The 17,077-nt window shown below is 44.6% G+C and overlaps 1 long non-coding RNA gene across 1 annotated transcript in view; it reads left to right on the forward strand.

The window, feature by feature from the left end:
• Positions 1-12,010, forward strand: part of LOC109290972 — a 19,915-nt gene extending 7,905 nt beyond the window's left edge. Inside the window, exons 2-3 of the long non-coding RNA XR_002095724.1 lie at positions 2,579-2,587; positions 11,854-12,010. This is a non-coding gene — a long non-coding RNA (uncharacterized LOC109290972). The remainder of the gene's footprint in view (positions 1-2,578; positions 2,588-11,853) is intronic.
• Positions 12,011-17,077: the final 5,067 nt, after the last annotated feature.

Genomic DNA, 17,077 nt, shown 5'->3' on the forward strand with positions numbered 1-17,077 from the left:
TTTTTTTTTTTTTTTTTAGGCTACCCCTTGGACAGTGAGTTATTTGAAGCAGGGCCTTTAATTTATCCTGTATATGTAGTGCCTCATATTTTCTTGCATACCACGTACCTCTAAGTAAAACACACACTTTGTTTTTGAAACAATGATGAAAAAAAGATCTTTCCTTGAAGATCCCAAGAAACATGGTATTTTCACTGGGAAAACACAGGCAGTCACAGTAGTGGAGGAGCAAAAACCTGTGGCTGCTCTTCTAATCTCCTAGGTGCAGTGCACAGTAGGTGCTGCTGGCTGAGCTGAACTGCATGGGTGGCCAGCAGGGTCTGCCAGGTCAGCTGAGGGTCTGATCCTAGGCATCGCCTGGAACACCGGCCCCCACGGAATTGACTGAGGTCCCATCCAACTTGAGAAGAGGGGCCAGGCAATTTATCCCCTGCAGGATTAAGTTCTCAACTGACTCAGCAGGCTGCTGGCTGCCCACCCCTTTCAGCTCAATAAGAAAAGAGAAGGGTCAGGCATTTCAGCTCAGCTAGTGGCACCTGCTGAGTCAGTCAGCTATGGGTCCTGATCCTGCTGGAGCTCAACTCCCTGACCCTCCCTTCTTTAGCTGTAAGGGATTTCAGGAGACTGCAGGTGCCACTGGGTGCCCACCCAGCTGGATAAGGTAGGCTGGGTAGTTCAGCTCCTTCAGGAGTGGGCTCTCTGGCACCTCCATTTCTTCATTTAAAACACAGCCTAATTTCCAGCAGCTAATTTTGGCAAAAAATGTGTTTGTTACAGTCAACTAAATACAGTAGGTCCAATTTGCTTGTGCCTAAGAGACACTACCTCAACATAATTGCTATTAACAGAAGTCACATCCTTCATTATTTGTTTTCACATTTCTAATTCTGCCTGTCACTGCATTGCAATAATTCTGCATCATAGATGCTCATTCATGAAGCTGGAGTACCACTACCAGTGTGCTAGTGACACTAGCAGAAAATATTTTTATTTCAGTGAGGATGTACTTGAGATATAAAACAAAGTTATTGAACATACATTTTGGAAGAGCTCCAGTTCTGTCTATACCACACACAGCTACCTGGTTTATTAGATGTACATACACTTGCCTTTTTTCACATGCTCACTGGGGATAGTATGGGCTTGAAATTTTAGATTAAACAGGGTTGTTAGAATTAATAATTGTGGACTGGAATTGTGTCCTGAGAATTTTTTATTTATTTATTTGATTTATATTCTACCTTATTTAATAGGCTTAGTTTGTATATAGTTTCTCTAGATTTCCAGAGGAGTGATGAATAACACAGTTTGATTTGTGTATCTGTGGGAGGGAGGGAAGGGGGGAAATCCTTGTCCACACTGCTTAAGGAAAACTGCTAGTTTCATAGTTTCTAGGGTCAGAAGGGACCTGGACAGATCATCAACTCCGACAGGACCAAGTGCTGGGATCATGATACCCTAGCCAGATATCTCTCCAACCTCCTCTTGAAGACCCCCAAAGTAGGGGAGAGCACCACCTCCCTTGGGAAAGTAATGCCTCCTGATATCAAGCCTGAACCTGCTCTCAATCAATTTGTGGCCATTATTCCTTGTTATCCCAGGTGGTGCCCGGAGGAACAGAGCCTCACCCAATTCCTGCTGGTCCCCCCTGGTGAGCTTGTAAACAGCCACCAGATCCCGTCTCAGCCTTCTCTTGTGGAGGCTGAATAGGTTCAGGCCATTTAGCCTCTCTTCGTAGGGCCTGCCCCACTGCCCCTTGACCATGCGAGTAGCCCTCCTCTGGACCCTCTCAACTCTAGCCGCATCCCTCTTGAAGTGTGATGCCCAGAACTGGATGCAGTACTCCAACTGCAGCCTGACCAGTGCCACACAGAGGGAAAGGAACACCTCCCTGGACCAGCTTGTGATGCATCTGTAAGTGTACAACAAGGTGGGGTTAGCGTAATTGACAGCTTCCTGGGATTGGCAGCTCATGTCCATCCAGGAGTCAACAAAGACTCTAAGGTCCCTTTCTGCCACCGTGTTGACAAGAAGGGTGTTCCCCAGCCTATAGGTGTGTTGCTGGTTCCTTCTCCCTAGATGCAGCGCCCTGCACTTGTGTGTGTTGAATTCCATCCTATACTCATTCGTCCACCTCTGCAACCTGTCTAGATCTAGTTGGATTCTGTCCCTCCCCTCCAGCATGCCCACCTTGCCCCACATCTTTGGGTCATCAGCAAATTTGGACAGTGTGCTTTCCGCACCCACATCCAAGTCACTGATAAAGATGTTGAATAGCATAGGCCTGAGGACTGAGCCCTGGGGAACCCCACTGCTCACATCCCTCCGGGTTGAAAATGACCCACCCACCACCACTCTTTGGGTGCAACCATTGAGCCAATTTGCCACCCATCTGACTGTGCAGGCATCAATGCCAGAGTCGCCTAGTTTTTTTTATAAGAATAGGGTAAGAAACAGTGTCAAATGCCTTCTTGAAGTCCAGGTAGATGGCATCCACCTCAACACCCACGTCCAAGGACTTTGTGACCTGGTTGTAAAAGGAAACAAGGTTAGTCAGGCATGATCTGCTTGCAGTGAGCCTGTGTTGGTTGTCCCTGAGCGTTACCTCCCATGCTGGGACCCCGCAGCTGTATTCCTTGATAATTTTCCCAAAGGTCTTCCTAAGGACCGAGGTGAGACTAACTGGCCTATAGTTACCCTGGTCTTCCTTTCTCCCCTTCTTGTAAATGGGGACATGCTGGCCTTTTCCCAGTCCTCTGGGACCTGACCTGAGTACCAAGAGCGCTCAAACAGCTGTGCCAGGGGCCCTGCTATGACCTCTGCCAATTCCCTCAGTACCCTCAGATGAAGAGCATCCGGACCTGCAGATTTATACACACCCATCCCCTCCAAGAATTCCCTAACTAGATTGTCCCTGACCCTAGGCATGGTGTCATGTCCCCTGAGCCTGTCTGTAATCCTAGTGAGGGAGTTGTCCTGGTCCCTGCTCAGAAATATGGAGGCAAAGAACTTGTTGAAAAAAAATCAGCTTTTTCCTTTACTGCAATCACCAGATTGCCAAGCCTGTCCTGTAGGGGCTCCACATTGCCTGGTGCCTTCTTACTCCTTATGTATTTGAAAAAGGACCTTTTGTTATCCTTAATTCTGGTTGCCAGCCGTAGTTCTGTCTCTGCCTTGGCCTCCCTAACTGCCTTCTTGCAATCATGAGCAACAGAGGTGTAATCCTCCTTGGTGATAGCCCCTTGGTTCCACTGATTGTATGCCACCTTTTTTACCTCTAGGCCCTCCTGGATGCCTTCACTGAGCCAAGAGGGCTTTTTAGCACTCTTGCCAACTTTGGTTCTCATTGGGACTGACTCTGTCTGAGCTTGGAGGATTGTCTCCTTAAGGAACAACCATCTGTCCTGGACTCCCATCTCATTGAAGCTCTGAGTCCCCAGTGTCCCTCTTACTAATCTCCTTAGCCCATTGAAGTTGGACCTCCTGAAGTCAAGGACTTTTGCCTTACTGCTTGCTTTCACCACCCTGTGCCAGATAGTAAATTCCAGCAGATGATGGTCACTAATGCCTAGGTAGTAGAGCACCTGCAGATCCCTCACCAGGTCATCGCCTGTGGCAAGGACCAAGTCCAGCAAGGCATTTCCTCTGGTGGAATTATGTACCTCCTGGGTTAGGTGGAGGTCCTGTATGCAGTCTTAAAACCTACATGAGCATTAAGACCTGGTTGACTGATCCTCCCAGCAGATATCTGGGTAGTTTAGGTCACCCATGACAACCACATCCCTTGTCCCTACAGCTTCCATGAGCTGACCTGAAAATTTGAGGTCCAGCTCATCCCTCTGGTGAGGCAGTCTGTAGTAGATGCCCTCTATCAAGTCCCTTTCCTTATGCCCCCCTTGCATTGTAACCCAGAGCACCTGTTTGGCCCTCTTCTGAACCCATCCTGATCATTGAGGACATGTACTGCTCTTTAACATAGAAAATATTATTGTTGCTAAAACAACTTTAGTGTCCTCAGAATCTCTCTTGCTTGTGTCTGAAAAGCTTCTATAGATGGCTGACCAAAGCGCAGCTGACATTTGCCTTAGTTCTGGTTTTTGTCCTGTTAAACCCCATCCACACAATAAAATGTGCTTCTATGGGAAATCTTCACTGAAAGATCTTCCCATTTCATCTATCAACAAAATGCAGAAAGTTTTTTTTCTGATAAAAGCCAGGCTTTGCATGGCTCAATTAGGGATTGCACCTCTCTCTTGTACCACCTTCTGGTATCTCTTGACACCCTAAATGTAGCAGGGTAGTTACAGGGCTGTGGTTTAGCTGCCTTATTGGTTTACCTTGCTAAACTTGGCTAGGATTAAGTTGAACCATCTAGAGGGCTTGTGCCATGTGTGCAGGTCCTTTTGGGTAGGGAAGCCAAAAGAGATGTTGAGGCACAATGCCCTTGAGTGGTGGATCTGCTCTAAGTCCAGCTGACCTATTATGATTATGCCTGCCTGGCATAATCTGGTCTCTAGTGCTGGTGATGATGACAATTTCTCAACAGTAATCCTTAATTTGAGGTAGGTGTTCTAGGGAAAGAATTTGCACCCATTCTCTTTAGCACCTCTTTCTCTGATATTGTGATAGGGCCCATGCTGATGCTGACCTCTGCCCAGCATGAAGAGGAGGTGTCAGAGTCACAGAGATTATTAGTACCTCTGAATGTCTTGCTGTGCAATACCAGTTCAGTTCTGAATAGGGAGAAACTCAGTTGCACTTTTATGGTTCCTCACTATACTCTGAAAACTTGGAGGTGACATACACTCTTCATTGTGGACAAACTGTAAATTGTATTTGAATCTAATACTTTTAATTAAAATTGCTATGTCTGTGCATCAACTCAGTGGAAGATGACATTTTTCTGACCCCAATCAAGAAAGAGGTCCCAACATCCAAGATTATCAGTTATACACTTTCTATCTGACTCTAATTTTGGTTTAAGAACCAGTGAGGGCTTGCCTGTTCATATTTTAATAAATTGTTCTCTTTGTTTGAACAGTGTCATTTCTGTTCTCGTTGATTCTACTTTTTTGAATATTGATAGAGCTCCAATTTGCACAGTAAAGAAAATTTCAACTTTCACCCTGGTTTGAGGGGCATCAAAAGGGATGAGATATCTTTTGTTCATTAACTCAGCGGTCACCCAGGTATTTTGCCAGAACTCCTTACCAGTCCTCACCATTCTGTGAGGGGGAAATAATAATTATATTAATTTCAATTACATACTGTAGTTCTTCTCTAGGCGGAGAGCCAGTGCATAAGCTTGTAGAAACGATGAGGGGCACTGGAGCTAGTACCAGTATGCAGAAAGGGAAGGTGTTTCTGGGTGGAAGGAAGGGGCTTTTTCTTAAATTCCAGTTTGTTTTCAGTTTATCTACTTGAAGGACTAAAGCTCAAATATTGAGGAGAAAAACTAGGGGAAAAGCTGGTATACACCATCAGTTTCTTAATGAAGGCAAAAGCAACTAACATATAACAATGTCTCAAGAATTCTAAATGTACATGATTTTGGAACCGAACTCTGTCTCAGGAACTGACTTTAAGAAGGTACAGCACAGCTTGCAGGGACACATTCTTCCCTCACCTCTCCCCCTGCCATTCCTTAGCACTGAATGCAAACGGCTACCTCTTGAGAAGTGAAGGTAGTTTAGTCTGCAGGCTCATTCATCTTTGACCATTCAGCTGATATTTGAAATGCTACTACTATGATATAATAGGTTTAATTAAAGGGCTTGTTTAGCTTTTTGGGATTTATGGGAGTTGTGATAACCTTTAAATTGACAAAGGGGCCAGATAAATAGAGATGAATTGCTAATTATCCCTGTGCGAGACTCTCTCTTGTCATGTCACTTCATCAAAGTCACTGAGGACTCGGGATTCACTTTAGAGCAATGAATAAAATAGATTGGAGACTCATACAAATTGGGACTTGACTAGTCAACTCACACAATGCATTTGTTCATTTTAGATAAGGGGACCTGGTGCAGGGGGTCAATACACCAAGCTACCTTTCTCCTTGAGAAAGCTAAGTTCAAAATACTGCATTAGAGGGGTATATGACTGAAAGTATGTAGAGGCATAAACTGCAAGGGCAGAGAGGAATACTTTAGGGCTTTGAAAGGGGTGTAATAACAGGGATTAGGGTATTTAAATGAAACCCAGAAGTGATAGACATACTGGGGTGTGGAGAAGTGTGTGTGTGTATGGCGGGGGGCGATGGAAGAGAGAGGTATTAAGAAAGTGGGGGAAGAATGATTTCAGCACTTTTCCTGTCCTTGCAGGCCAAAGACAATATGTTCTGGTGGGTCTTTTCTAAAAACGTATGTTTCCAAAACTTTGGAGCATGAACCATTTTTGGTCCTTTATAGATGCATCCACAAAATGACGTTAGTGTTTAGTATCCTTCACCCTTTCCTAGAAAGGTATTTCTAAAATTAAGATGAGAAAGCTCAATTTTTCCCCTTTCACCTTGGCATCAGTTGATCAATGTAAACTAGCGTCTGATGTTGGCTATAGTCATTGGCTACATCAAGGTCTCATAGCAGTAATGTGAGCTTTGTAAGAACCCCTTTTATAGATATCATATGGCTTGCCTTCCCCCAGCATCAGAATATACAGTATGCCACTTATCTGGATTTAGAAATATCTTGAGCAATTCACTTTTAAAATCTAAGCAGTTTTATTCTGGACTAACTCATAAATGGAAATTGACTGCCTTGGAAACCATTAAAACAAATCACTGGGACAGGAAATAAGGGCACCATGATTAGCAGTCAGTGTAGTAACAAGTATCACAAGTTCACTCTACTAGGTCCATGGGAGTTTGCAATGAAAAATGTTCATGAGGTGGTGTAGTCTAATTTCGATGCCAGAACAATCATGTTCCCTTGAGCAATGTATTGTTGTCCTGGGAAACTGTATTAATTTTTTTTCTAAAAGATTTGTCTAGTCTAGGTTTAAATTATTCAAGTGACAGGCCTGCTAATATCTCCCTTCAGAGATGGCAACACAATTTAATAACTCCCATGATATCAGAACAGTCTTTCTAGTACGGCCTAAGGATTTCCTCCCTCTCAATCTCAGGTAAAGTCTTATGTTCTCTGACACAGGACCACTGTTTCCTGTGAAATTCATAGGTTACATGAAGAATACATTTTACATGATTGTTGGGATCAGGTTTGGACCCTCCATATTTGCAACATGCATCCCCAGGAAACATTACTAGTTTAGTTATTGTAATGCCCTCTCCCTGTCACTAGAGGTCAGGGAAATGCTATGAAACTGGAGAATTCCCCCAAATGTTGTTTGCTGTATACCTGCAGACAGACACACATTTTAGAAATGGAACAGGTCTAATGTTAAAAGTGACATCTAACATTATGAGCCCAGCTATGAATTTAAAGATGATTTATGCTCATAAAACTGATTCTGTGGCTATAGCCCTTTACTACCGCCCAGACCTGCACCCAGCATGTTTTCTGAGTCATAGCCTCTTTGGTGGCTGACACATGAGAATGACTATTCTTTCTTGTCAGCAGGATGGAGACAATAGAGCTGTAGTAGGAGATTGCAGCTTTGCTTCCAACCTCTGCATCAACACCACTTCATGTAATTCTGCTTTTCAATTCCTTCTTGCTCAGAATAGATGTAGAACACAGAACACAGCTTGACCTTGAAATGCTAGCAATAAAGTAACACTGATATGTTGGGATGCTGCATCTCTTTCCCCTCAACTACTACCTGATCAAAAGTCAGATTCTCAGTTTTGCCAAGACTGCACAGCCAAGCAGGGAAATGAGTGAAGAGAAGGTAAGCAAGCAGGTTCAAACAGGTAAGAGCAGCTGAGGAGTTCTTGCTCTAATTTGGGTTGGTTGGCAGTAACCTCCAAGGGGCACTCCACCAGCTGGCTGATGAGAGCTAGTACTCCACACCCTGTTCTGACCTCTGGTTCCTATTCTTGGCAGGCCCCTACATGAGGGGTTTATAGGAACAGGCTGTATTGGCTCTGTGCCTGCTGGGAACTCCAACTGCAGGGACGTCACAGAGTGCTTTCTAAATGAGGAGTGCAAAGGGGATGGGTCAGAACAGAGCTGTTGAGTTGAACCACAAATAGATTTAAGGGCATGAAAGAATTGTGGGGATTTCAGTTACAATAGGGATTTGCTAAGCATTATGCCTCATGGACTGCTTAGTAGTGGCTGTGCCAAGGTAACTGCTTTAAAGGACAGTTCTTGAGGGCATAAAGGGCAGACAATACCTGTCATTACATTTAACATTTTTTTTGGCTACTCTCCATTTTAGATCTCCTTCCCCATTTCTGCAGTGCCTTATGAGTTCATACTCTTTTTGCAAACTTACTAAGTTTGGTACTTTTATTGCTGATAATATTAGGGATGTCTACTGGATCATGCTGCCACCAATTTTTGTCCAAGGCATGATTAAAGTAAATGGCAAAAATTGTATACATACTAAGTATGCAAATGACCAGTGTATTTCTCCTGGTGAGGCTGCTAACTAAGCAGCTAGTGACTCACTTCAAAGGATGTGACTCTTCAATGAATATGGTAAGATAGAAGGAATCCAATTGTTGAACACCTTGCTTATCAACAACTGAGCCAGATTGTTGGATCTCAGTTTGTGTGACTGAAGAAGGAAACCATGTTAAGTTCTAGCTACTTCAGTACTGATTCAGATTTGGCTCCATGCCCAGGAGGAGGAGTGCATCTTCCTCATTTTACAGACAGGGAACTGAGACATAAAAGAGAATAAATGCCTTTCTTAAGTTCATAGTGGAAGTCTGTGGCAAAGACTCGAACCCAGCTCTGAGCTTCAGCCTAGTTCCCTAATCACTAAATCATCCTTCCTCTGAAGCCTTAATACATTACACTACAATACAATACACTGTTTGCGCCTGCCACTTTAAGACTTGAGGCCAAGCAGCCAGCAGGTGGTTAATTGCGGCAGCCATTTTAGAGCTCTAGCCACCCATATAAATAGGGCCTTCCCCTTTATGGGTGTGGTCCCCCTGGGACCTTTGGCTCTGCTGGCCCTGGCCCCACCTCCAGGCCAGTTGGCACCCCAGGCCCTCAGCTCTGGGCATCCCTCGCGATGGGTCCCCGGCCCTTTGACTCATCTGGTCCTGGCCTCAGCATTGAACACTTGGGGGATGTCAGGACAGGTTTCTTGAGTCTATGGCCCCACTGTATCACTGGGGTACACCTTCCGAACCCTACAAGGGGGTAACCCACCTGGTTGTGGCAGCTGGGGTTAAGGCGCCCCAACCCACCTTTCACCAGGGTGGAAACTGGCCTGGCATTTCCTGGGAGCCCCCGTGCCACTGTGGGCCCCACCAGGCCACCCACTCCTGGCAGGGTGCAGGAGACCAACTCCTGGCAGGTCAAGCCCAGGACCAGGAGCCTCCTGACCATCCCATACAGCTCCTCCCCTACCTCCAGAGTGTTCCATGAAGCCTCACAGCCAGGTGATGTTGCTGCACCAAGCAGCCAGCAGCAAAATGCCCTGTTTATATGGGTGGCCAGAGCTGTAAAATGGCTGCCGCAATTAAACACCTGCTGGCTGCTTGGTGCAGCAACATCACCTGGGTCAAAAGGCCAGGGGCACACTGTGAGGGATGCCCAGAGCTGAGGGTCTGGGGTTCCGACTGGCCTGAAGGTGGGCCATGGCTAGTAGTAGAGCCAAAGGTCCTGGGGGGACCACACCCATAAGGAGGAAGCAGCTCAGGGAGCTATGCAGCCTAGAATGAATGTGGAATAGGCCGTATGCATGGAGGGATCCAGGTGGGGTTCACAGTAGGATTCTGGGGCCCAAAGTGGGGCTGGTGACTCTAAGAACAGAGGATGCCATCTGTGAGGCATGGGCTGTGGTGTAGGGGAGGTACGGAGCTGCAAACAGTGCCCCCTGGCATGGGGGCAAGAAATGGGCAGCCTTCTGCTTAATTAACAACAATTAATTAATTAACAACAAGGCGTGGTGGGCAAGAAGGTGGGTGGTTAGCCCAGAAAAAGGTGGGGGGGCCACAGGGAAATTGGCCCTGAGAAGGTCCCCTGTTACAGGGACCTGGGACAGAAGTTCAGTAAACCGATTTAACCTAAATCAGTTAAGTCTGATAGTACATCAATATGGGTCTATCTTTAACCGGTTTTGCCATTTCAAAAGCAGCTTATATGAATTAAATTTCTGTTATGTCGCATATTTGAACCAGCTTCCGATCACATACCCGTTTGTGTGTCATTTCTGTCCCTAGCCTAAGAATATCGGTATAAACTGAAGGTTGTCAGGAGGCTGTAATGCATACAAAGCCTTTGCTTGCTCTGTGTATAATGTTATGTAGTATTAATAAGACAAACTGTTATTTTTTGATAGCTTGGACTTTTGACCTTACTAAGTCAAACTTATTTGACAGAGTTTACTGTTATTCCTGTTAAATACATGATTCAAATGGAAAAATATTTGCTGGTGAGAATTACCTTGGGAATTTGCTAGGTGGCAGTAGAGTATCCCATACAGCTCTGGGTTTCTGTTTTTTTTTAATAGTGGTTTGAAGGTCCTACCCTAAAGAAATAGTGTTAACTGTATGTTGCTTCTGCTGCTTTGTTTGTGCAATAAAGAGGCAAAACAATGGACCAAAAAGTAGAAGCCACAGTTCTTGGAAACAATATCACACCACGATAGGAAAAAGGAATCTATCATAATGTAAGAAGCAGGGCTGAACAACCAAGCGACCCTTTCCAAAGCACAAACTTGGTTTCAATCTGGAAAACAAGTGATTGTCTCTCTAAGAAGAAGGAAGTTGTGACTTTGGGGGCAGTTCACTCGAGGCTCCATCGCATAAAAGAACTTGAATAGGGAAGAGAGGACTGGGTGAATATTTTGATGACTGATTTTCTTATGAAATAGGGACATGCAATTTCTATTTAGGTGCTTTCATTTTGGAATTAATGTTATGTTTGTTGCCAGAATTCAAGAGCTTTTTTCCATGGAATGTCTGGCCAAAACACATTTGCTTGACCAGGCTAAAGAGAAATGCCAGGGATGCCTGCAGCAATGTACATTTCAGGAATAAGCAATCTGGTTTGAATAAAATCCCTCCCACCTTGCTGTAGAGCTTAAGTTTAACCTTTTCTGAGAATCAAAGATTTAGATAACTTAACAACATTTTTTTGTGGATGCTTCTGTGTTCCATCTCATGTCTGGCTTGAAGCTCCTGCAATGATATTAGAAAGGTTGTTCTGACAGGAGTCCTGTCTTAATCAAAAATAGAAATTAACTAGTGATTTACAAGTAAAGCTGACCCTGACACATATCTGTCCTGATTTTCTATACCAAGAGGTTTAACGAATTTGGATGAGCATCTGTACTCCTGAGGTTTACTCGGAAGCATAAATTATTTATAAAGCTGGTTTTTTGCCATGGGGAAACAATTGCAGAACTCATAGATTTATGGATAAATTGTGAAAAGTCAGGAGGTCGCATACTGAGTAGACTGGAAAAATGGTCTGTATCAAGCAGAAGAAATACAACAAAGACAAGAGCAGTCCTGCACTTGGGATGGAATAGTTGAATTCATAAAGATGGATTGGGGAATGACTGGCTAGGCTGCAGTACTGCAGAGGAGGACCTGGAGGTTATAGCAGACCATAAGCTGAATATAAGTCAACAGTGTGCTTTTGCTGAAAAAAGGCCAACAGCATACTGAGTTGTATTAACAGGAGTGTCACTTGTAAATCAAGGGAAGTGATTGTTCCACTCTATTCAGCACTGGTGAGGCCTCACTTGGAGTACTGCATCCAGTTATGGGCCCCACACTTCAAGAAGGATATGAACAGTTTGGAAAGTGTCTAGCACAGACAACAACAATTATTAAAGGCCTGGGAAGTAAGACTTATGAGGAATGGCTGAAAGAGATAGGATTATTTAGTTTGGGGAAGAGACAATTGAGGGGGGAACTGATGTCCTCAGATACGTGAAGGGCGATTACAGAGAGGATGGAGGTGATCTTTTCTCTGGGGCCTCAAGCTGCAGCAGAGGAAATTTAAATTGGAGGTTAGGGGGAACTTTCTGACTATGAGGATGGTCAAGTACTGGAACAAGCTATCTAGGGAAACTGTGGAATCTCCATTCTTGCAAGTTTTCAAAAGCAGGTTAGGTAGACACTTGGCTGGGATGGTTTAGTCAGGGATGATCCTGCCCTGAGCAGGGGGCTGAACTAGATGAGCTCATGAAGTCCCTTCTGCTGGCTCTGGATTACCCAGATGCCTTGTTCCGGGGGGACCCACTCTCAGACTGACCATGACCTTTCCATTCAATAACAGGCAAATTTATTGATACACAGTGATAACAGAAAAGAAACAAAACAAGCAAGCAAGCAATTCTATATCTCTACCAAACTGAGGGCTATCATCAGAGTCAAACGTCTGGCCAGGATGCTTCACTCTGAAGGCTCTCTCTTACGTGTCAGATGTCAGCAGCCTGGAGGTGGGATGCTGAGGCCCACCCACCCCTCCCCCCAGTGGGGTGGATGAGAGAGGCTGGTGAAGTGCCCTCTGTCCATGGTGTCCTCAGGGACCCCTCCTGGGGAATTGGGATGGGGACCCCTCTCAGGGATCCTCTTTGGGTGGAGGATGGGGAGGAGGGATGAGGTGGAGGACACGGGAGGGGGTGCGGACTTTTGCTGCTCCAAAGTCCTTCTTTTGTATTCTCCTTCCCTCCTGATGACTTTTCATCCATGGCTATCACTGATTGGTCTCTCTCTGTTGGTCACACTGTCCACGTTCTGTTCTGTCAGCATATTCCAAGCCCATCACATTTTCACCCTTCCCAAGACAGCAATTTTAGGCCCCCCTCTTTGGCCTTGTGAGCTGGTGCCACCTTATTCCATGTTATGGAACAGTGTGGTACATGCCCCCAGTTTCTCAGGCTGTGTCCGTGTTTGTTAGACAACCTGTCTGCTTCTGAAGGCTGAGAAAACTGTGCATGTGAGCCCTAGGCTTTTAGAAATCAATTAACCCCTGCTGCCCATCCTGAACCATTCCAATACATATATACACACACACACACACACACACACCTATAAACCAATTCCCAAAAAGCAAACCTTTAAATACCATTTTCAAGCCATCACCTTCCAGCCTTACATTCCTGTGATCCTTTACTTTTCAGTATACAGTACTGTTAAAGCCTAGCTCAGTCTCCTGTACTGTCCTGCCCGGGATATACTATAAGGTATTCACAGAATGGTCTTGCTCAGTCCTGAACGTCATCTTTAAGTGTCAGGCCCTTTTCAACAAATAGCTTTTCCCAAGTGAATTGGGTGTGGCCCAAATCCTAAGGTATGGAAAGAAACCTCCCTGCATCCCCCGGATATCTCAAAGCTCCTAGAAGCCTGAAGCCTGCTTGATCCAGAAACCAGAGTTCAGGAAGACGTGTTACTCTATCATTCTTTTCAAGGTCCTGAAGCCTCTCCATTTGCTCTCTGTCACTAGATCTGCTTCTCACGTATCTTGGCCAGCTTCTGCTTCCTGATCCAACATAAAGCTATTTCTTTCCTGAGCTGTGGCTACAACTTGGGGTAAGGGAGGTGGAACCTCTGTGGATAAGCCCTGCAGGGCAGCCATCTGAGCACCATTCACATCTGCATTAGGCACTGTTGTTGAGGTTCTACAGTTCAGTGCTTCATGTAGTGATTTTACTATAGTTTAATACTCTTTTGTATAGGTGCTGTTGCCTCCTAGGTCTAGTTTAAGTGGGAGGTTCATAGTACCTGAAATGGTAACAGTGAAATTTCCAAGCAAGCTGCGCATACTTCAGCAGCATTAGCAGTGACCTCTGTATTATGTCAGGGTTACAATTCAATAAACAGAAAGTGGAAACTTACACCCTTCTTCCTACCTAAAGTATCTGTCTTCAGTAACCAGCTATTGATCAATAATCTACAATAGATTGAAAGAATATGTAAATAAAAATAAATATTGATTAAAAAGTCTGCCTGGAGCCTTCTGTCTCTGTCTGTGCAACCACATGCCCAACAATGATTCAACCTTTGCTTTGAACGTGTGATCAAACCAGCAAGTTGATTCACTTTAGAGTGATGGCTGCAATTGATTTGCACATTTATGTAAGTAATTAGTAGCCCACTTGGCTCATGGGCTGTACCGACTCAGGGCTGTTGGCTGAGCTTGCACTGTGTATGCCCTGAAGCTGAAACTTTGATCTATACATTCCATTGGCTGAGTTGTTTCTAAGCAAGAAGAAACTTTTTAAAAGCTTATGCTTGGCTCTTATACATACTGTAGGATAAAACCTATCATACATTCTTCGTAAGTACCTTAACCACGTTGGTGCAAAGAGATGCTATCGAATTACAAATCTGCTTTGCTTTTGTGATACATGTCAGATTGGGAAAAAGATACAAAAATTTTAAAAGCAACTGTTTTATTAATGTTTTTATGGCACAGTTAATTTCTTGGATTGCAGGATTTGTATCAATAGAAGGAAAATGGGGTTCCTTTGGGGGAACTAGGAGATCTCATCACAATGTCAAAAATGATATATAAAATCTGGAATCAAAACACTGTTTTCTTTTTCTTTTTAACCACTTTTTTAAACTATAGGTGACACCTATCTTAATATAATATTTTTTAGATAGTTTAGTTATTGCATGTAAGCTTTGAAAAAACCTTCCATTCATGCTACAAAGGTTAAATATGTCAATGAACCACACATTACATGTGATTCATTGGAAAAAAGAAACTTCCAGCAGGGATGAATTTGTCATACTGTTTGTACTACCTTTGTAGTTCTCTCTCTTCCGGTGAAATTCGAGAGGCAGCTCAAGTCCTGTGCTATTACATCAGCCCAATTAAATTAAGAGGAGGAAGTATCATACTTTGTTTCTCTGATGTTTTTCTCCCTTAACTTAATTGAGGCTTTAGAGAGCTTCTGGAATGTGGAAACTCTGTTTTGTGGAACTATATAGGAATTTTACAGCATGGAAGAAATTTTAACATATCGGATGCCACCCAGACCCTATACTATTGTCCTGTGTCTTGTGTCATTAATTACACTAATCCAGAGACAGATAAAAGTGCTTGTTTGTAATTGCAAACCACCTCCACCCCCAGAAAGAAGTATAAACCCCCCAATGTACTTATGGGATGTTGAGGACATCAGCTTTCTGCTGGTATACACCATCAGTTTCTGGCCTAGACAGTAGTCTGGTCCAGCTTCAAAACTGTCACTTGTCCATCAAATCGGCTGGTTGTTTTCTTAATACTTTGCTCAGATTAAGTATAGGATGTCCAGGAAGGGTGTCCAGGAAGGGTGGTCATTCCTAAAGGAAGCCATCCTTCGGGCACAGAGGGAGACTATCCCAGTGTGAGGGAAAAGGGGGAAAGGAGCCAAAAAACTTCCTTGGCTAAATAGGGAAATCCAGGGGAGCCTAAGGGCAAAAAAGAAGGCATATAGGTGGCAGAAGCAGGGGAAAGCTACCAAGGAGGAGTATACCTACTTGGCCTGCACTTGCAGGGTGGCAGTTAGAAAAGCCAAGCAACTACAGAGCTGAGGCTGGCAACACAAAGGCAACAAAAAGTCTTTTTCTAGGTATATAGGGAGTAAAAGGAAGGTGCAGGGCAGCATAGGACCCCTGCTGTACAAGAAGGAGCAATTAGTGACAGGGGAGGTGGGACAAGGCTGAGCTATTCAATCAGTTTTTTGCCTCTGTTCCTGAACAGGGGTTAAGGTAGTCTCCTAATGGGATTGCAGATGGGCATCAGAGGGACACCAGCTCACCAACTGATGTTGCTGACTTGATGCAGAGTCACGTGGATGGACTGGATGTGTTCAAGTCAGCAGGCCCAGATGAGCTGCATCCGAGGGTACTGAATGAATTGGCCGGTGTCATAGCAGAACCACTGGTGTGGCTGTTTGAGCACTCATGGCGCTCAGGTCAGGTCAATGGAAAAGGGCCAATGTGGTCCCTGTTTTCAAGAAGGGGAGGAAGAAGGATCTGAGTAATTATAGGCCAGTCAGTCTCACCGCCATCCTTGGAAAGGTCTTTGAAACGATTATGAAGGATCATATTTGTGGGAGTCCAGCAGGAAAAATAATGCAGCAGGGAAACCAGCATGGATTTGTAGCAGGTAGATTATGCCTGAGCAATCTAGTTTCATTATATGACAGGGTCACAAAATGCTTAGATGCAGGATTAGAGGTAGATGTTGTTTTCTTGGATTTTAGCAAGGACTTCAAGATGGTATCTTATCCCATTCTCATAAATAAATTAAGAGACTGTAACATAGATGTTTACACGGTCTGGTGGGTGGCAAATTGGCTTAGCAGTTGCACCCAGAGAGTGGTAGTAGATGGGTCAATATTGTCCTGGAAGGATGTGGGTAGTGGGGTCCTGCAGGGTTCAGTCCTTGGACCTGTGCTCTTCAATATCTTCATCAGTGACTTGGATGTGAGTATGAAGAGTACTCTGTCCAAGTCTGCAGACAGTACTAAATTGTGGGGTGAAGTGCACACTCTGGAGGGTAGGGAACGATTGCAGGCAGACCTGGACAGGTTAGAAAAGTGGGCAGTACACAATAGGATGCAGCACAACAAGGACAAATGCAGAGTGCTGCACCTAGGGCACAAAAATATCCAGCACACCTACTGGCTGGGAAGTGACCCTCTCAGTAGCACAGAAGCAGAAAGGGATCTCGGAGTCATAGTGGACTCCAAGATGAACATGAGTCACCAGTGTAACACAATTATCAGCAAAGCTAACCACACTTTATCATGCATAAGCAGTCGCATGACAAACAGGTCCAAGGAGATGATGCTTCCCCTCTATGTGGCATTGGTTAGACTGCAGTTGGAGTACTGTGTCCAGTTTTGGGTGCCATACTTCAATAAAGATGGTAATAGACTCAAGAGGGTCCAGAGGAAGGCTATGTGTATGGTTATGGGCTTACAGGACAAGCCCTATGAGGAGAGACTGAGGGACCTGGACCTCTTCAGCCTCCGCAAGGGA

The sequence above is a fragment of the Gavialis gangeticus genome, unplaced genomic scaffold (assembly GCF_001723915.1).
Source record: "Gavialis gangeticus isolate Ggan-Ray unplaced genomic scaffold, GavGan_comp1, whole genome shotgun sequence".
Classification (NCBI taxonomy): domain Eukaryota; kingdom Metazoa; phylum Chordata; order Crocodylia; family Gavialidae; genus Gavialis; species Gavialis gangeticus.